Genomic DNA, 22000 nt, shown 5'->3' on the forward strand with positions numbered 1-22000 from the left:
TCTGGTCCGCTTAAAAAGGTGGTCTGGGGTACGGTTCATGTGAACTCCAGTACGGTTCGCTGCTGATATGAACGCAATCGAACCAAACCGCGGAAGTGAACCGCTATTGATGACGTATAATGTGGTCGTCAGTCTCACACGCGTCACTTTCAAAATGAGCGGAAAGGGTTTACTTTGTGCGCGTGTGTGTGTATACACTTACCTTGACGAAAAGCGGGATTGACGCACGCTCACGCACTGCAAGCAGAGAGATGATTTCTGCTTGCCTTCGCAAAAATTGTCTTCGGCGGACAGCCCGCTGTCTTTTGAACGATTTCAGTATTTTTGCGGCAGACAGACGCAAGTGTGTTTCTGTATCTTGATGTTGAAAACAAAACCAAAGGTTAAAAAAAAGAAGAACAAATGTGAACCGAGCAAGTCTGTTCATTGAATTTTGACGCCTTTTCATTTTGCGGTTATCAAGCAACACGATTACGCACCAGCTGCAGCTTGATGACGCAAGCGTACCGCGGTTCAGATACAAATATATAATGTGAACACAGTCCATCGAGGGCAGGGGGGAGCAATCGAACTCTGGGTCGGAACAGGCAATCGAACCAAGTGTGAAAGCCCCCTTAAGCTATTCCAGCTATGCACATAAGCCAGAGTTGGTTTAAAACTGTAGAAATTCCTGCCAAACTGACAGTGCTGGCTGTTGTTATGAGTGATGAAATCTTGACCCTGAATTTATGACCTGGGAACAGGCTCGGAGACTCTGTTTTTCTTGTTTTATTTTTTAAAGTGGGTTGAAGGGGTGGGAGGGGTGAGGTCACAGTGGGTTTAACTTATGAACGAGTCGGATACCCTGTTACTGTTTAGTCAAGTATAGGTTGGGTTAATCCTGGGCTCAATGCGCAGATTCCATCAAACTCAACAGCAAAGATATATAGGTTTGGACTATATAGCAAGCCAACAAACTACACGTCTTTCTACAGTGCTCTGACTATTGGTGGGCTAACTGATGTAGATAGGCAACAGATTACTCATAAAAAGGTTCTTTCAGCCTTTTGATTACCATATAGGCCAAGATCTGAATTGATCTTGATATGATAAACTAAAAAAAAAAAGTTTTGCTGGGGAACTTTTGCAAGAAACTCCTAATTTTCTTTGATCTCATTGTTTATGAATGGTAGAGAATTTCTGGTTCCTTTTTTAGATTGATAACTCTGTCTCTTAAAGAGGCCATATTGTGCCATGTAGTGTCATGCTGTTTTGGACTGTCATTACATGACAAAAGCTTCTTCAGCGGTTTTATTTCATTATGGGAGGCTCTTCAGATTTAGATGAAATTGTTTGATCAAACTTAATGTAAAATTTATCATATGTCAATGGTGAATTGTAAGGAACTGATCAACTATTCCACTTAAGGGTCCCACAATATTCATCACGTCTCAGTGAGGCACCTGATCTTCTGCCTATGATTGGCTATCTCTTCCCCAGCAGACTTTCGGCCATTTTCTTTTAAGGTGACAAAGGGGATAGCCAATTGTTTTTCTGTTTTTCAGAGGTGACATGACCATTGGCGCAAGTGGGCGAGGAGGCCCACTGTTGCCATAGCTAAATATACATCCCTGACAGCTTCATAATAGGTTCCAGGAAGTTCAGTTGAAATTAAAAACAAAGCAACATTTCTAGCTGATTGGTTTTGAAAGGCCATTTTTCCTTGCTGAATGGGAAAAATGTGGACTTCAGCATTCCATGGCAATGATGCCAGTCGGTTTGGATAGACGCAGCCTTGCGTGTGCAGAACGAACGGGCCGAGATGGAGATTCAACAGACTGCATAAACCCAATTTTTGGGAATGTATTTTGTCACAAGGAACATAAGAATAAAAAAAAAACCTAAATATACATTTGTTGACACATTTCATGAGTTTGATGTATTGCGGAAGAAGAAAATAAATGTTGTTTTTTGAAATCCTTTACATGGTTCATCTAAGAGTAAAATTTTTTTTTATAACTGGCTATGAAGGAGTCACTGAATTGTCAGAGTGGGAAAATAAATCTAAATCAATGTCATGTTTTTATCTCTGGACTGACCGGCTACAAAACTGGGCTAGTTGACAAGTGTGAAAGGGAATGAGGGTCTCAATTATGCACTTATAAACTAAGCCTAGCAAAGCCTGTAATGTAAGCAACATTGTGTCAAGTTTAGTCTGAAATCTTCAGAGCATTGTCGGCATGTGTATTCTGACCGCTTTCAAGAGGGTGTTCTGAAAATGTAACATATTTTTTTCTTTTATTTGCTTTGGCAATTTGTACTTTTAAAGAAATTGCATGGTTTTACACACAGACTGCAATTGTGTTTTATTTTATTTTTTGAAAAAGCTTTAATTGAAGAATTACATTTTTATTTTGATTATATTCATAATTAAATTAATTCAAACATTACATTTTTTTTGTTTTGTTATTTAAGTAGAAAATAGACTGTATTTTTCTGTACTGTATAATTTTTAGCAAATCTTTTACATATGTTCGGTATGTGTTTGTCTGGAAAGAATAACAAATCCAATTTACTTGGGTTGTCCATTGTGCAAAAATTTTGCTTGCCAGAATGTACTTGCAACTAGAAGGGTTTGAAAATTTTTTATGCTTTGTACATAGATGTTTCAGCTCGATGTCCATTTGTTTAAGATGTTCTCATGTGAAAACAGAGCTTGAATGTTTACAAACACCTATCTTACTATCTAGGAAGAATTTTGTCATGAATTCATAAAGATAATGCACTCCCTGGCCAGGAGCCCATGTGTTCAGCTGTCCTACATTACTACACAGTATGGTGGAAGAGCCACTTAACGCTGCACGGTTTAAAATTACCGCACTGCTGGCAAATGGCTGTAGTGTTCTAGTCCACCGCCACTTCTGTAAATTGTGTTTGTATTTTTTTGCTTCTCCGGTTTGGGGTAAATTATGTGCTGAGAGATGTTTTATGACAAACAGCAAGCCCCAGGGAAGTGCACTTTAGACATCACTAGAAAAGGTTGAGATGGTATGGGAATTTGGCTTGAGTACTTTTTGCTCTTCAAACTCTCAAACCATGAATGGAAACTAAGAGGGAGTTGAGGCCATGCACAGTCTTGAAGTCATTCTACAATTCCTCTTCCCTGGAACCTCTGTAGTACTGTATCTTTGTGTGTGCGTATCTGTGTAAGTCTGCTTGGTTTTGAGTGTTACAGTAGTTGAACCGAGAATAGCTGATGCTACTCTTGGCTTGCGGAGAGCACATTGTGCTCTCTCACACCCCCATTCCATGGAAGGCTGGTTACAGTATTGCAGACATGCTGACCCACAGGGGAGTAATTTATGACAGTTGTCGCCTTGGTCTGCTAAGCTGCGCTGGGCATTGCCCACCACTCTCAGCGTAGCATTTCAATATCCCGCTGAGAGTAAACTCGATAGGCTTTAATGTTTGCCCACTGTGGAGACCCTATGGTATCACTGCACAGAAATGTTGTCCCGAGCCTGTGTTGTCCAAAGTCACCAGCTGTTACCATAGAGAGAGATACAGAATCACAGTTCTTTTGGTCTGGGTGGATGATTACACTGATTGTTCCTGAGAAATGGTTTTGTTTGCCCAGTATTAAAATGACCGTGCTATGTAGATGAAAAACTGTTTTTGTAAAATGAAAGGCATTTTATTTTGTTATTTTGTTAACTTTGTCTGAACATAACATTAAAACATTAAATTTAATCTCAAATATAACAAAGTTGTAGCCCTGTTCCGAGCTGCCTAGACTCTATTTCAAGGCATCATAGCATTCTCCTGATACATACTCCAGCATAATTATATTGCATTTTTAAAAACCTTTTTTGGCCAAATTCACATCGTTTAAAGGTTTACTCTGTAATTCTTTTAACACGTTTTGCTTATAAAGAAATGAATAGAAATTTTGAAACGTATGTATACAATCAGGAACACTCATGTGAGATGAAGAGTTCAGTCAAATCAGTAACCTTATTAAAGCTCTTTTTATTATACATGTAGAGGGTACCTTCATGGGGGTAGCCATGTTAGCATCATATGACCAGCCAAATACTACATTCTTAAGATCAGTATCTCATTGGACACTTTCATTCATGGATTAAATTAGTCCTGTCTTACTGTTAATAGTGTATTTCTAACTGAAAACGAATCTGTTGAATGATGCAGCATCCAGGCCACTAGGTGTCATTGTAAACCAATGTAAGCCACTTTGTACATCTTTAAGGATAAGGCAATGCCAGAATGTTTTGCAATGAGTGGGAAAAAAATCAAGATGGTGGAAGGAGGCAAAAGAAGTTGTCGATTTAACACTTTAATTTTATGCGAGTAAATACAAAAACACACACAAAAATAACTCCGTTTATCATGCCTCTTGGCCATACATAATTTCAGTAAAAATTACTTTTCCTAGCAAAGGACTTATTCAAGCTTGATGTAACACCATAATGTTTTTGAGTTTCAATCAGCAGCAGACTGTCAACGCAACTCCAGCTGTACAGGCAGCAAACCACACAGCAGCTCAAAGTGCGCCTTAATACAGCAGGACGCATGCTTGCATTCTAAAACTGCTGGGTGGGGCAGCTGGATGGATCGAGATGTGTTTGTCAAAGTTTTAAATTATGTTTAACTTCACACAACGTCCTAAAAATGCAGCCTTTGTGGTGCATTTTCGCAGCTTCGAAAGCGCCCGTCTAACGCAACAAAAAATGAGGGGGGAAAAATAGCAAAAATTGATCCTGTGAGGATTGACCTAAAGTGTAATTCTGAGAGATTGACAGACTCAATTGTAAAATGCAGTACTATGGACTGTAGGCCAGTAAGATTTTTATGGTCAATGAAATGGCAATAAAACAAACACCATTTTGTTTTCTAAAGATTTTGTCCTGTCTAATCAATGTTTTACTCATCTGCCTCAATAATGTAATTGATATATGCAATTAATTGTGATTACTTAGATTAATTAATCGGCACATCATGTAATTCGCTAAAAAACTAATAGATAGACAGTTCTAATTACATTTCATTCAATAATTCAATAAAGTATTGTAAAACAACAATTCAATATTTTTAGCGAATCACATTTTAGCTTAGTAAGATGCAAATTAGATGCTAACGTCTGATGCTTAGCATTGTATTTGTGTGGTGCTTTTAGTTGCTGCGAATGTGAAAAGCATTCCAATCAATCACTTTAATTTTCATTTTAGTTTGGATGCTGGCTTAGAAGAAAGCTGCCTATATCGACTGTAGACATCGACATCTCACTAGATTTTGGAGCTCTTTGTATAAATATTTTGCAAATATTTTATGTAAATTTGTTGACTACAGCTAACACTGACATATTTCCACCAATGAGTGCATTTGGCATGAACTTACGGCCATTATGCATAATGAGCAAACAACATGAAAGGTCATGTAAACACCTTAAACTGTGCTCTTTTATCTGTGAAATGTTAGAAACGTTTTAAGCAAATTGATTGATTGGCACACTTGGATTTAGATTTTTTGTACATGTGTAAACAGTCATTGACTCACATATGAGAGTCCAGACATGAGGGCGGGTCTGCTCAACCCCTTATAGAGCCCTTCATTAATGCTCTTCAGCTCTGTTTTGGCTGTTCCTCACACGGCCCTCTGCCCTCTCACTTACTCTCACACACACACAGCAAACTGAAACAGCTCAGATTAAGATTAATCCTCCTTAATGCACCGGCTCATAATATAGTCATTAGGTGACTTGAGCCTAATCCAGCCTATCTAACCAGCGTGCTTTATAAAACACACACACAGGATTTGCTGTCAATGCTTGGAGGCTGAAAACACAGCATCACATGTAAATACAGGCCAATCTGACACTTAATACTGATTAAGGCTTCACTGAATGGTAAATATAAATGAAGAGCTTGTGTTGAGCTGGAGTGTGGATGGAGGCCTTCTCTGGGGGAGAAAGCATCCACATAACATTAGGTGAGTTTATTTTTAATTATAGGGCCTTTTTCATTTGACTAGCATCCTGTGCAAGTGTACGTTGACATGGTACTGTGAATTAAAAAAAAAAAAGAGGAGATAAAAGGTTATGAACTTCATCGGTTTATGTGGAATGCTGCTGATGACCGGCTTTGAATCCCCTGCGCTCTCGTTTATAGTAGTGTCCATACAGCCTGCAGTAGGAGCAACACAGCTGGCTTCTCTTAAATTGAAGAGGTTGAGTGAAAATTCAGCACCCTAGAGATTAATCATCTATACTGAACAAAGAGCTCTGCTTGACACTGGCCAATGCCAGGCTGCGTTAGATAACTCACACTGACAACTCTGGTGCATAGGACTGACAAAACCTAACTCCTGATTTTGAGGTACTTGTTGTGTAGTTTCGGTTTTCATGAAATGTAAAAAATATTTTCCAACCAAGCATCTTTGTCAGAGATATTTTGAGTGGTAAAGAAAGTGCTAGTCTATTTTTTCAGCACTGTTGTGATTTTCATGTAGTAAAATCGATCAGAATCATGAAATGATGCAAGTTGGATTTGAACACACATCACCAACTCAAGCACCCCAGCTCAATTTGTGAACGAGTAAGTGAACGATTTTGAACAATTTGTGAACGAGTAAGACGCGCATTACTCCAACTTTCTTATTCATCCTTGTTGAGATCAAGGAAGAACTTTTGCAAGATTATTGATGTTTTGCATGAATCAGGATGTTGCAGGTTTTGTGTTAAATTAAGTGTGTTGTTAATGGAAAACAACAACAATTATGCAAAAATAATGACCATTTTCATACAAGTTTCAAGCACTCATTCTCTGACCTTGTTTGGACAAACAAGTAGCCTGCTCCGAACTCGAGCAATAGAGTGCAACAGTGATAACCCCCCCCATAAAAGAGTTCTGAGCCATTAACCAAACCAATCAGATGCTACTATTCTACATATAGAAAAATATACAAATTTTAACGATAACTTATAAACCTTTAAAGACAGACCTACTGTGCTCATAGATGGTATATATTTCTGTTGAAGCCATTCTGCTGCGTTATTTTAAAAACATTTTATAAAAATCGTGTTTGATAGTTATCGAGTTGGTCTCCCTTCACCCTTAATCTACTCTAATATGTTAATAGGTTAAGTACACAGTGTTATGCCTTTGTCTTTATGTCCAACTTTATATACTTTTTTTTTTTTTTTTTTGTGATGGTGAGATTCACCTCGGAGCTGTTTGGTTTAGTTTATGGCTCTTTTAAAGAAAAGTCTGTGTAAGAAATGAATGGAGAAGTATTTCCGGAACCCAGGCAGCTGAAAAAGTGGGCTGGCACTGTTGCGGTCTATTGATTAAAGGTTCCTGATTATAGGTATTGAAAATATATATTTTAAGTTAATGCAATATATTCAGATGTCATTCACAATGTGTCTCGGAAGCGGGCAATCACTGCGTGGCTCTTCTTTTTGAAATGAAGTTAAAATAATGTGAACTGAAGGCTTCAATAGAAGCAAATACTGTACCATTGATTACAGCCTCAGTGTGCATCTGTCTTTAAAGGTTTATTAGTTAGGCTAATATAGTTAGTAATTAGTTAGTTTACTGATTCATTAAAAATCAGTTCCTCTATGGAAACAATGAATAGGATTTTTACTCTTGAAACCCGACTGTTGCGCTCTAGTTCTTGAACCAATGTTATTTTGGGATGTTCATACAAAAACAATTTGCAATTCCATTTGGTGCCACTAGTGGCACAGAAACTAAGAAATTAACTTGTTTTAAATGCAATTATATTACTCTAAGATAGGGTCTAAATATGATTTGGCTACTGTATTCATAGGCATCCAGTACAAAAGCAAATTACAGGATGCACGAAAGCTCATAAATTAATTAAGAGATCCTGATTTATGAAGTTTTGTCAAATTGTTTGAACACAGAAGTGCACCCTTTGAAAGCTGCTTTGCCTTGCCTTTTTTCCTTGTGTATACAGACTCAAACAGCAGTCTAATTGTAGGCAGTGCTTGTTTTAGTATGCGCCTCGATGTCTATGGCTGTTGTGTCTTTCTAACACAGTAGCTAAGGCCTGTTGTCTAAATCTACAGTTAGTGCATGGTTCAGGATATGCTCTCACAACCCATGGGAATGCCATTAGTGTGGAGCTGAAGGAACACAGCAGGTGAAACAAATAAGGCCCAGATTTTTTTTCTCCCTCTCGTCACCTTGCTTTTTTCTCTTTCCTCATTCTGTTCTCTCTCTCTCTCCCTCTCTCTCTCTCTCTCTCTCTCTCTCTCTCTCTCTGTCTCCCTCATTCTTTCCGGTGCAGTTGTGTAGTCATCAGGAGTGGTGTGAAATGTGCTCCGAGCCGGAGCATGTGTGGTGATTTATCCTGCCGAGCTGACCACTCTTCCAGGCTTAACCCCTCACTGTACGCCACCCAAACCCTCGTGGCCCCCCCCCCCCCGTACCTTACTTGAAACACACAGAAGGGCATCCGTATTGGTGCATATTCAAAGGATGCAACAGAAACTGCCAGTCTTGTATTTGCTATTTGTTTTTCCTTAGAGTTGATCATTTGGGGCCCCCTTGGCTTAAGGTCACACATGGGCACAGTCTGCATTTCTAAATAAATAACGAGTGAATCAGAATATCAATGGTGTGAAATAGTTATTGGGAATAAAATGTCTTGTCTCTAAATGACTTGCTAGGTTAGCAGTGATCATGTAGCTGTTTAAAATGTTAAGTCATCGAAGAGATGTCACCACTTTAGTTAAGAGGTGGGGTGTCTTTACACCCATTTTGTTTTCTAAAGAGTTTTTCCTAGTGCGGTTTCCAAATTTGAACTGTAATACACTGAATTGTGTCTACAAACATAACCAGTCAAATGTTTGGACACACCTACTCATTCTTTATTATTGCTATTTTCCACACTTTATAACAGGGATGTTCCGATACTATTTTTTTTGAGAATGAGTATGAGTACCGATACATAGTTTTAGGGTTTTTGGTTCTCACCGATAGCGAATCCCATACAGGTTTTTTTTTAACTTTTTTTCTTCTGTATTCCATTTTAATAGTTAATTTAAATTTTATCATCAAAAAATGGTGCTTAAATGCATTCATTAAAACTTTAAAAAAAAAATTCTGAAAATTCATTTTTAACATAGTTTTGTATAATTTTTATCAAATTATTCTTTTACTGTATACAGAACTTCACAGCAAAATCCAAAATACAGCATTGGAGTTATCGTTGTCAAATAAAGTGCTGCAATACAGAGCATCGCAGATGTGAGATATTGCTTAAATTTAATACAATTACTGTCGAGTTATTATTATTATTATTATTATTAGTAGGCCTAGTATTACAGTGAATATTACATAACTATACAGTAGTGATCTGTATTTCTGTCATACGTTTTCCCCCTTAAATTTAGCTTTTATTTTGACGTGTTTCTATGTTATGACGGTAGCGTTGCAATCTGGAAAAGCCAGTTGCTACTTGACCCACTGTGATTTATTAAATCGTAAAAGGGTACTTTTTAATTAAATAAATATGTAGTCTGTATGTGCCTCACACTAAATAATGAATTAGCTCTCTGCTTGCTATTATCTGCTATAAACAATTTGCGTATTTCTCAAGATGGTGTTTTTCATGTATGAGTCAAGGAACTCTAAAAGTTATTAGCACTTTGTGTCCTCACAACACCGGCTCAACACATTCACAAACACTCACATTTGAAACGTGCAGCACATGCAAACTATATATTTATCTCATTAAATCGCAGCATTTGCGTTTAAATAATCTCACTAGGACATAATGTGTTTTTAATTTGTGTGCTGAATGTTTATGTAATGACATTTGTACGTCATATAGTATCAGTTTTGTAGTATCGGGGCATTTTTATCGGAACATCCTTACTTAAGAATAATAGTAAAGACATCAAAACTATGAAATAACATGACTTAAAGTATGGCAGTTATGCAATGATCATATTTTATATTTTAGCTTTTTTAAATTAGCCATCGTTTGCAACGTAGTCCTGGAATGCTTTTTGGACAGTTTTGAAGGAATTCCCATTTATGACACATTGACTGCTTTCCCTTATCTACTGTATCTGGTCCAATCATTTCCAAGTTTTGTCAAGAAATTCATACATGGGCACAATTTATATTTGTCTACAAAACTAATTCAAAGAATTTCAGCATATGCCTTTTAGATGAAAATTTTTTTTACGATCATGAGAAACATAAATTCCAATCAAGTGTGTTCAAACTCTTTACTGGCAATGCACTTTAAAAAGAAGCAAGTGACATTTTGAAATTTGCTGCAGCTTTGCTTGATTATTCAAGTATCAAAACTGAAACTCTTGCCACATTTCACTGTATCATGCAGTAAATCAAATTTGAACGCTACTGAGATGCACATACATGCTTCCTGAAGACTCCCCACCATGGACTTATGGAGCCCAGGAAGTAACTTTCAGCTACACATTCCTCAGGAAGTGCTTGGTGGAGACACACTCACACATGCACAGCGGAACTGGAATCCGTATGCTTGCCATCTCTCAAATGTTTTAATACAGCATGATAAAACATCCATTATTTATAAGGTGATTGAGCGTAAAGTATTTTGAAGCACAAGATCATCCATCATAAGCAGCCAGCAAGCTGTGAAACACATTACTGTATCGCCAAGCCTGCTCTTCACTGCCCAGCTCTGCTCTGTGGTTGGGCCTAAATAATGTGGCTTCTGTTCAAAGTATGCAGCATAAAAAAAAATACATTTTGTTTGCAGGATAACAGGTGCAAGCAAGGCAGGGAATGTCCACTAATTAAGTCATGGTTAATGCATCATGTTTGGACTGGGGCATGTTTGTTGATTTCATATATTTCCCAATACATTCCCAATAACCAAATCTTTTTTCGGTACTGTTTATTAGTATATTTTACATAAATATCACAAATTACATGTTTTGCAAAAGTTGATGTTTGTGGTTGGCCGATATTTAGACAATTTGTGACCAATATAATGCAATATATTTTATATAATAGTAAAATGTAATGATGACAAATTAGATGCGCACAAACTTTTACTCAATATTTACTAAAAATTCAATGATTTTTTTTTAATCTCAAATACAGTTTATAATCTTTTGACATGGTTGCCAGTAGATTTTGGAGTTACAAGTACACATGGAGCAACTAAAATTTTTGTTAATTGGTCAGCACAATTATTGGCCAGTGCAGATAATCTTAAATTGGCTGATATATCGGTCTGTCATTTATAGTTCCTGTAATGATTTGAGATTTTCTTAAAGCTGAAGTGTGTGATTTCTGTGCCACCAAATTCAATTGCAAAAATAAACATTGTTTTCAAACTGCTTTATGAATAGACCCTTCAGGTGCTATTGTTGGAACTAACAGATAGTCACGCCCCAAACTCATGCTGTTGTTGAGTCAATTTGTTGTATAGGGCTGGACAGCTGCTCAAAACAAAAAGAAGAATGCTGAAAGTGCCACAGAGCCACAGTTTTCTTTTGACAGTTCTTACAGTTTTAGACTGCAATCTAAAAATTAACATATCAAAAAATTACTCTCCTTTTAAAGGATTATTTCTCTCCAAAATGAAAATTCATGTCATGATTTACTCCCCCCTCATTAGTACTTTCACAAAAAGAAACATGATGCAGGAGTCACGTGGACTTCTTTTATGATACTTTTTGGTCCTTTTTTTATTTTTTATTTTTATTTACAAGAAAACATCTCCTTTTGTAGACCACATAAGAAAAAGAGTAAATGTAGGACATCATTTTCATTTGTGGGTGTACTATTCCTTTAAGAGTTTGGCCAAATCAAGAGAAAAAAGCATGTATGTTTTTACTCCAAAACACCATAATGATTTTACTGCCAGACTCTGATAGTTTTATCAACACTTCTTAAATGTCGAAGTCATTTAGAATTTATTTATTTTTTTATAATTAATGCACATGCAGCATCCTCATTTTCTTAATCAACTCTCCCTCTTTTCCTCCCTCCTTTTAATTTTTTTTCTCACTCATACTAGCAGTATTTAACCCCTGTCAAACCTAGCTGCATTTGAATCTGCTTGAAATGACTGGAGGGCAATTTGAACAAAGCCCTGCAGGTCAAAGGTCGCTCCAGCCCTGCTGTTTATTTGTTTGCTTTTGTCACTCAAAATCTCTTTGGCATTTTTTTTATATTAGCCTCAAGGTGCAGCAAACAAAAGCCTCGGCCGCCCCTCGAGTGCAGGAGAGAGTGATGAGGTACAGGAGAGAACAGAGAAGACTAGGATTAGGTCTGAGGGCTAGCTAAACAGGCCAGTTGTTTGTCTTTGGGAAGGGAAGGTATTGCTGTGCTGTCACTTTCTCATAAAAAACACACTCGTGCTGTGTGCTCATGGTTAGTTGTGGTTTAATGTAAGATCACTTCTGCAGACCATCTTCTTCATTAGCTCTTACCCACTTTGCTTTGATCTTAATGAACAGGCTGCATCACACACAATTCATGTTATTTATGATGGCCCACCCTTTTTTTTTTTTTTTTTTTTTTCATATTTTAGGTGTTATAGTGCTGGGAAAACTTTTGTTTTTACAAGGTTTTTTCTAAACTTCTAACTAAGGCCACATCCACACTAATACTTTTTATTTTATTAACAAATGAATATGACTACGTTTATGCCTCTCATTCACACTAGAACGGTGTTTTCCTCACACAAAGTGGAGCATTTTATAAACTCTCTCCAATTGCACATACTTGGTGCATAGTGTGGATGTGACCTAATGTTGCGTTTCATGCCGTGTCTGAATTTTCTGTAATTACGAGATGGCAACTCAGTGATTCTACACAGAGCTGTTCACATCCTCGAATCTCAGAAGTTATTTGTTTCTATGGCAACACTCACAATGCCAAAACGGTGTCATTATTATCACTCATTTATTTTATTCACCTTTATTTTCTTGCAAAATGTTTAGCAAAGAAGTGCATGTTCTATTCACTACCTTTAACTGTTTAGGTCTCTGCCATTTTGGTTCTTTTACATGAGTTTAATAGAAATCTGATTTAACAACTTGTAATTTCGAGTTCTTCAAAAACAAGAATGCTTTTTACAAGTTGTAATATTGTGATTTAAGGTAATTCTGACATACTTGAACACACATAAGTGTTACACTTTTTTAATTAATTCAGCCCAAGCCACTTAGTGTACATAATCCATTCAAACTTATTTTGAAAAGAATTTTAGGCGTCATCTATTTTAGCTGCGATGGACTGGCGACCTGTCCAGGGTGTCCCCTGCCTTTCGCCCAATGTTAGCTGGGATAGGCTCCAGCCCCCCGCGACCCTGTACACAGGATAAGCGGTTGACGATGGATGGATGGATGGATCTATTTTAGTTTTTGTGAACATTTATATTTTTCAGCTAAACTTCAGATTTAGTTTGAAATCTCTATTTGACTTCTATTCAAAAAGCATTCAAAATGTAACATCATAGTAGTATTTTAATACTGAATTGCAGTTGACATTAAATGCATGTTACAGTACTTTATAACAGGGACTAAAATGGCTCAAAGAACAAAAACAGATGAAATTTTTAGCAGAACGTAACTGAAAATCAGAACGAAGTAATTTTCAATTATTCCAGAGTGAAAGCATTATTTTGAAATGCTGATAACCGGTTATAACCAGTTAATTCCGTTACAATAATTTTTTCATGAAAAAGGGTTTATCACAGTATATTTTTGGAACTACACCACTTCATGTTGCCTGAAAAAATGAAACGTGCTTTGATCCAGAAGGAAACTACTGTATCTCACATTTCTTTGCCTAATTGCCCATGTGGATGTCGCATTCTGTGAATGAAGACCTTTCTAACAACTACAGTATGTATAAATGCCACATATACATGATTAGACATTATTAGAGGTAGAAAGTACTTTTTTCAGTCCTCTTCATTTTTTTTTGAAGAGGATTTGATGCTGCCAGGTTTTGACTCCGAAACAGCTCTGTAATAAAAATTATACTTAACCGTTAATTAAATGTATGCTTGTTATGATTTCTGTTGTGGTAAATCAAATTTGTTTTTGTTTATTTTGGGGCAAGTGGCTTATTTTGAGATTGTTTTTCCAGACCAGTACTATTGCTTCTCTTGTGATATCCAGCAATGCTGCAATTGGTATTTCACCCACCCCTTAGTGCAGAGTACTGTCATTTTACAAAGAACATTTTTAACAATTCTTTTGTTTTGTTTTTCTGGTAACCATTTGGGAAGGAGGCTGCGGAACTTTTTAACCAGAACGGAAAAATTCAGTTTTTGCTCCGAACAAACTGAAATGAAATGTTTTGTTTTTAGTCCCTGTTTAAAAGCTCTTTTTTGAGATATATATATTCTAAAGTCTATTTTGTTTTATTATGTTGATGTATTGAAGCTGTTGTGTATGTTTAGAAATGGCAAATGAAATGCCTAAATTAGATGCACCTCAACAGCCTGAGCGCTATAAATGCAAACAATATTTAATTCCCTGACGCTAAAATACTGCTGTGATATCACACTCTAAGGGAGAAACATCTTCAATGAGTTACTTTTAAAGCTCTTGGAAAAGTTTTAATTTCTCTGGGGCTTTCAAATTGCCTGTTTAGATTATGGTGAGCATTGTTCGACACATTTAAAAAAACACCACTGTGGGTTGAACAGAATGACCATTTGGAGTTCCATAACATTGTTGGAAACTAATTGCCCTGTTCGACAAGTGCCAATTTTCTTCAAGAGATGGGAGAGATGAGGCTGGCGAGAGCCGCGTTGGCATGCGTGTTGCGTCAAACACCTCCCTACAGATGGATCAGTCTGTGTTTTGGGCCTGAGATGAGAAGTCTCCCTGGGCTTGCTTTAGCTGTGCTGGCCTTGTTAGTTCGCACCCTCTCCCACAGCATTAGAGCAGGCTGCTGGAAAGACCTGGGTCTAATTCCACCAGCAGATCAATAACCATTAGTGTTTGGTTTTGGGCTGGTCGGTTGGTTACGGGATGACTCATCTTCCCTGCTCGCCCATTTTCGCAACCTTCGTGGTCTGGGGGTCATTTTGTTTGGAGGTAATTTTCACTGCAAGCTTGGGAACTGTCTCAATTGAGTCTCAACTTGTGCTTGTTTGTTTAAAGTGATGAGTTAGAGAATGTATGAAAAGGGTTGATGCACATTTATTTGTTCATTCATTCATTTATTCGAAGAGTACAGAAACGTTAGAGCACAGATTAAAAAAAATTGACAAAACCTACTCAGTTTTGCTAAATAACACAAAACATCTGTTACATACGTAACCTCGGTTCCCTGAGACGAAAGGAGACAATACGTTTGATAATGCATACGTGGGGGAGTGTCCTTCCACATAGCCTTGTTGAATCCTCTCTACAATAATGGCAATATTCTAAAATTGGCTATGGTGTTTGAGTCCCCCTCCCCTGTTTGCTATAAAAGCAGGCGTGCAAACACTATTCTTGAGAATTTTCTGACTAGGGGACAAAGGAGCACATCCCCCATATGCATTATCAAATGCATTGTCAGTCCAGAACGTGTCCATGTGAACAAAGGCAGAGCCGATGCCGTGAATGTTGTGTGACGTTGTGATGATGTAGGTATTTTGCGACAATTTAAGTGGGGGAGCTATAGTGAAGAATAATAAGGAGAAAGTTTGTGTACAGAGTAGAAGCTAAAAGAAGACAACCATGGCTGTGAACTGGAGTGATACTGAGACCAGGGAGTTACTCACAATCCGTGCAGTCAAAGAAATCACCCGTTAGCTCAGTGGTACTGTACGCACACAGTTGTTTATGTGAAAGTAATACTTGCCTGGTGTGGCATGCCAGCACAGAACAATAGCTAATCTGTGCCGTGGTTCAAGGGGTTTTCACCAGTTTGTGGTTTTACATCTCAAGGTTTGCTCAAGTTCCCGGACAACCTCCTTATCGCATGAACACATTGGAAAGAAGTCCTGGTCAAGAAAAACCTTGCCATTTGAGCACAAAACATGTTGTAAATAAACAACATTGTTTAAAAGGTACACCTGATGTCTGATCACCCGCCATGTTGTTCAAAAGAATGTAAACACTTCCGCCGTTGTCTTTGAGGATGCATACATTAGACATTTCTCTTTGTTCTTACGGGACGTTCCTGGGATGTGTGTGAATCCAACCACAGATTACAGGAACATTCTGGCAGCATAAATGAACAAAATACCGCAATGCCAGAACTGTTGCCGGATTGACTTTTACGGCATTTTGTCAGGAATCTCTGTGTGAAAGGGGCTATATTAACGGTATAGCAAAGTCCTTACTGTTTGACACATTTCTATTGACAAGCAGTACATTCTGTTGTACCGTCCAGTCCTAAGGTGCTTCCCAAATCACATACTTCTGCACTATTCTACAGTATTTTGTAGATTAAGTAGTATGTTTAAACAGAAAATGCAATAAAAAGAAGAGTTCTGCGAGTACCCGAATGTTGTACTACAATTGAAAAAAGGAAGATGGAATGCCCGACACTTAATGCACTCAATGGTCATGGCTTGCCTTATGTAGAGGAATGGGTGAAGTACACTGGCCATGATGCTGGCCTAACAAAATAATTTTAATAAATGTTGGATATGGCAACTAGTAACATGTCTGTGAAGACAGCACCTTGCAAATGTGTGTTGAAAACTTTAACATCATCCCACACTAAATATGTATGAATATGAAAAACATTCATTCAGACGTTGAACTGAGTAGTGCTAACACACTGAAGCTAACAGCAACACATTGCATGCGTTTGAAACATCACCATCAGCTAAAAAATAGCCAGTTCTTCCATCTTGTAAAAAAGCATTAGTGTTCCTTTTGGGACTATACTACACTTTGAAAATTCACATACTAGATGGCAGAATACATGGTGTATGGTGCATTATTTGGGAAATAGCTCTAGTGCCACCTTCAATTAAAATTGTGTTAAATCTCACAACTTTGCAAAATATACTGTCAATTATCTGTAACTTATTTAACGTTTTAAGCTCTGTGACATTGAAATACCCATTTGTTCCTCCTCGGGATTCATTTTAATCTATTAGATACAATTTTAATGTACTGTTCTGCTGCTACATTCTTTATGTCTCAGACCCGCAACCGCTAAAACTGTGCTTTGTTTTAAGCCCTTTCTGCACCAATGCCAATTGATGTGCATGTGTAATGTGCACCATCTGAGTCTTCTCCTGAGGTGCTCCCAGGGGCCAGAGGGTCTGGGGCTATTTGCAGTGGTTCCAGCCACATTCGGCTGCTCAGGCCTGCTCTGTTCACTCATCAGTGTTTGAACCTATGGCAAGCAAAACAGAATTGATAGCAAAATGCACCTCAGTCTTAACTCCAGTGGCCAATACTTTAAATATAATTGTGTTTGTTAAATATGTTTAATAGCGGTGCATTATAAATAACGATTTATCATTATAGAGCACCGTGGCCTCTGTTTCACTATTAATACCTCTGCTATTTATGTAGAGGCACAATTGACTCTTAAGGGAGGTTGTTAGGAGCTGGGCCATTTCTCAATTCTCAGAGCATGTTCTCCAAGGACATGAACATTCTTCGAGACTCAAAACCCTTAGCTGGAGCATACATGAATGGGTGACCGACTTTAATCCCTTTTTTATTTTTGGCAATGTCGCATAGAGGTCACCCTAGTTAGTGTGTGATCGTCTCACCATCGTGGTTCAACACCTCGATTTCTTTATTTCCCTGCATGGCCCTGGAGATTGCTCTGAAGTACAGAGTCATATTTAGCCTTTATTTAAGAAGATTGGTGCACGTGAGGGGATGGAGAGGAGATGGGCTGCTGATGAAATGCCTCTGCTTGCCGATTGCTGGCCGGATCAATACAACACAATTGAGTTCTCCAATCTGAGAGACTAGCTGCAGTGAAGGTGGCACTTACTGGGTGATCACCTCTGATGAAGACTTTATTAGCCTCTATTGACAGATTCATCTGAGATCCGTCTCCCTTCATCCACCCCCCACACACTCCAGACTCTCACTTTCACTGTAAAGTAATATAGTCTAAGCCCACCTTTAAAAGATTCTTGGGTTGATGAAATGGTTAGTTATTTTAACCTGTGTTTTGAAACGTGTCTTCAAATAGATTTCAAAGTAACTTTTTGTTATTCTTTTGTGGCCCTCAAATTTTTATGTATTTCATGAACTGAGGTTAAGTTGTAAGCACTTGAGACACTTGTTATCAGATACTGCAGGACTGTCAAGCATTTTCACTGTAGAAACAGAGCATTACTGATCTTTTCCCTTCTGGGAATACAAAGAAAACATCAATTTCCCCAAAGAAAGTTCACAACAAAAGATTTGCTTTTGGAAGCAAGTCTAAAAGCAACCTGGCCGCAGATAAGACAAAGTGTGGAAATTTTCTAATTATTTTGTATTTTATCTCCAAACAAGCCACAGGCATATTAGATATCACAAACTAATACTCGTATATGCGCTCTGTAAAATTGGCTGAGGCTCGTCTTGGGCTTTGAAGTCACAAGTTGTTTTTTTTGCGTCAAAGTAGCTATTCGGGGGAGCCCTAATCCAGTCAGTATTGCTATGGCAAGCAGCGCCTCAGCTCGACACTCGCAGCAGGTTTTCGTGACTCCGCTAAGTTTTCCATTGTTATTTTACCTGGTTTGTATTTTGTTACCCTTCACCCCCCTCTTGGCTGCCATTCTTAGTGGGGCTGTTCCCTGAGCCTGGGTGGATTGGCTCGAGGTGCTTTCCCATCCACAAATAAAGAGCTCTGTGGAGATAATGAAGTTTGTTGCATCCTCGGCCGCAGCTGTGTTTTTTTGGCTATGTTAAAGTTAAGGTTTTATGTGTGGTGGAGTCTGGCTTATTTCCTATGAGAGCTCATCAATAACCTCAGGACTGCAGGCCTAAATTTGTATCGGCATGTGGGCGTTAATTTTTTGTTTTCGGTTTTCTCATACAAAATTATTATATGGGATCGGAAAATGTTGATCAATTTATTTATTTATTTATTTATTTATTTATTTTTACTACAATTTAAGCATGCTTAATCCTCATGTGTGTCCTGCACTACTATTTAGGAGTGGCACTTCGCTGCTGCTGAATCTACAACGCCACAACAATATACACTTATGAGACAAAATATTATGACCACTCGCAGTTGAAGTGAATAACGTTGATCATTTCCTAACAAGCCCACATGTCAAGGTCTGGGTAGATTAGATGGTAAGCAATCAATTAGTTCTTATAGTGAACATGATGAATGCAGGGGAAATGGGCAGAAGACCTGAGCGACTTTGAAAAGGGCCAAATTGTTACGGCCAGACAACTGAGTAAGAGCATCTCTGAAACGGCAAGGATTGTGGGGTGCTCCCGTTCTGCAGTACTGAATATCTACCAACAGAGGTCAACTCAAGCAGGTTTTATTGTCATTTCAACCATATACAGCTAGTACAGTACACTGTGAAATGAAACATTGTTCCTCCAGGATCATGGTGCTACATAAAACAACATAAATCAACATAAAACAAACACAGACCTACACGAGACTACACAGAACTAAATAAGACCTACACATTTTTACATAAAGTGCACGTGTAAACGTGTGCAAACAGTACAAGATGGTTCAATAATTGCTAAAACAAGACAATAGACACAGTAAGAGACAGTGCAGCACCGACCAGTACACAGTTCTGATGTGAAAGTGTTTGATAAAACAGGTAGCGCAGAAAGATATTACAGGAGGGACAAACCACAAACGACAGGGTGTTGGGCACCCAAGGCTCATCGATGCACAAAGGCAACGAAGGTTATCCTGCCTGGTCCGAACCGTCAGAAGGTCTACTTGGAACAAGTCACAGAACATTTTATTGATGGTTGAAAGAGGAATGTGTCACAACATACAGTGCATCCCACCATGCTGCATATGGGTCTGCGTAGCCACAGATCGTCAGAGTGCCCATGATGACCCCTGTCCACTGTCGGAAGCGCTTACAATAGTACCGTTGGAAGCGACAAGCCGGTGGAGGGAGTGTGATGCTCTGGGCAATGTTTTGCTGGGAAACCCTGGGTCCAGCCATACATGCAGACATCAGTTTGACCTGTACCACCTACCTAAACATCGTTGTAGACCAGGAAGACCCCTTCATGGCAATGGTATTGCCATGGTATCCATATGCAATATGATATCCATATTGTGGTGTGGTGGTGGTGTAGTGGGCTAAAGCACATAACTGGTAATCAGAAGGTTGTCGGTTCGATCCCCACTGCCACCACCATTGTGTCCTTGAGCAAGGCACTTAACTCCAGGTTGCTCCAGGGGGATTGTTACTGTAATAAATGCACTGTAAGTCGCTTTGGATAAATGCATAAATGTAAATGTAGTATTCCCAAAGTTCAGTGGCCTCTTTCAGCAGAATAATGCACCCTGCCACACTGCACATATTGTTTGGGAATGGTTTTAGGAACATGATTAAGAGTTCAAGGTGTTGGCCTGGCCTCCAAATTCACCAGATCTCAATTCGATTGGGCATCTTCTCGACAATAATGACTGCCCGATGGTCCGGGACCAGTGTGAGAGAGATTCGGGCCAGTTACTAGAACTGTAATTTGCCCGATAGGGCCAGTACTGCATTTATAACATTAGTTCAAGCAAACAAGTGAGAGAGCACAAAAATTACACTGAGCGAACAAAGTCTTCTAACCGAGGAGTGAGCGCGAGTATATCATTTCCTCCACAAAACTCTTTGCTTAAAAAATTTGTAAATGGCAGGACGGTGGTTAATATGATGTATTTATGAATTTATATCTGTAAAGTGCTTCTATGGGATTGCATAAGGCATAAATCATATCTTGCAAATAATAAATGATATTACATTTTGGGGAACATTGTCTTAAAAACATAATGTATGTAAAAATGTTTTCTCTTCGGACACATTTTTAAAGCCATGATGGTAAAAACATCTATTTGTAATTTTTATGTTTGGGCCAGTGAAAATTTTGGCAGGACCAGGAAAAATCTGAAGCACCAGCCCAACCGGGCCAGTAGAAAAAATCCTTGGTATTGAGCCCTGAATTCTGATCCATTGCGGCTCCACCTCGCATCTTACAGCATATTAGGCAGGTTGTCAAAAATGTTTTGGCTCATCGGTGTATATACAGTACTGTGCAAAAGTGAGATGTTTCACAAAAACCTTTTGTCTTTTTTTTTCTCCCCAACTTGGAATGCCCAGTTCCCATTGCGTTCTAAGGTGGCGTAGTGACTCGCCTTAATCCGGGTGGAATCTCAGTTGCCTACGCGTCTGAGACTTTCAATCCGTGATTTTATCACGTGGCTTGAGCGCTTTTCCATGGAGACATAGCGTGTGTGGAGGCTTCATGCTATTCTCTGCGGCATCCACGCGCAACTCACTATATTCTAATTCTAGGAGAATTTGTGCTGTTGTAGGTAAAGGTGGTCACACCAAATAATGATTTAGATTTTTTTATGTTTACTGGAATTTGTATGATGTTAACTGATAAATGAAAACTATATATGGCATTATTTTTTAAGAAATTTTTACAAGTGCTTAAAATTTTGCACAGAACTATATGTATTTTAGCTGAGTTGTGAGAAAGACATAATGCAGACGACAAGTAGGCAACACAACTCTATTCCATTGTCCTCGCTGACTGCTTGCAACATTGCTCGATTGGCTGCAGTTCTTCTTAATGAATAAGTCGAACCAATTGGTAAATCAGTCTGACTCAAACACTGGCGTTATCGGCCTGAATAGGGATGGGCAATAAACCGGTTAAATTGATATACTGGCAGAAATGTGTCAGCTGGTTGAAATGTTTGAGTATCATTTCGGTCACGGTTATGCAAAATGCTGTCACACGGTTGGGAATTTCTACAACAAACATGGAGAGAGAAGAGATTAAGTAAATTACCTCAGGAATTAATAAATAAAACCTTTTGTCAACCTT

The 22000-nt window shown here is 38.3% G+C and overlaps 1 protein-coding gene across 4 annotated transcripts in view; it reads left to right on the plus strand.

Annotated features, from left to right (window-relative positions):
• The window catches only part of gbf1 (golgi brefeldin A resistant guanine nucleotide exchange factor 1), a 118088-nt gene that overhangs the window by 34580 nt on the left and 61508 nt on the right, over nt 1–22000 (plus strand). The window lies entirely within an intron of this gene.

This window comes from Xyrauchen texanus, chromosome 20, assembly GCF_025860055.1.
Source record: "Xyrauchen texanus isolate HMW12.3.18 chromosome 20, RBS_HiC_50CHRs, whole genome shotgun sequence".
Lineage (NCBI taxonomy): Eukaryota > Metazoa > Chordata > Actinopteri > Cypriniformes > Catostomidae > Xyrauchen > Xyrauchen texanus.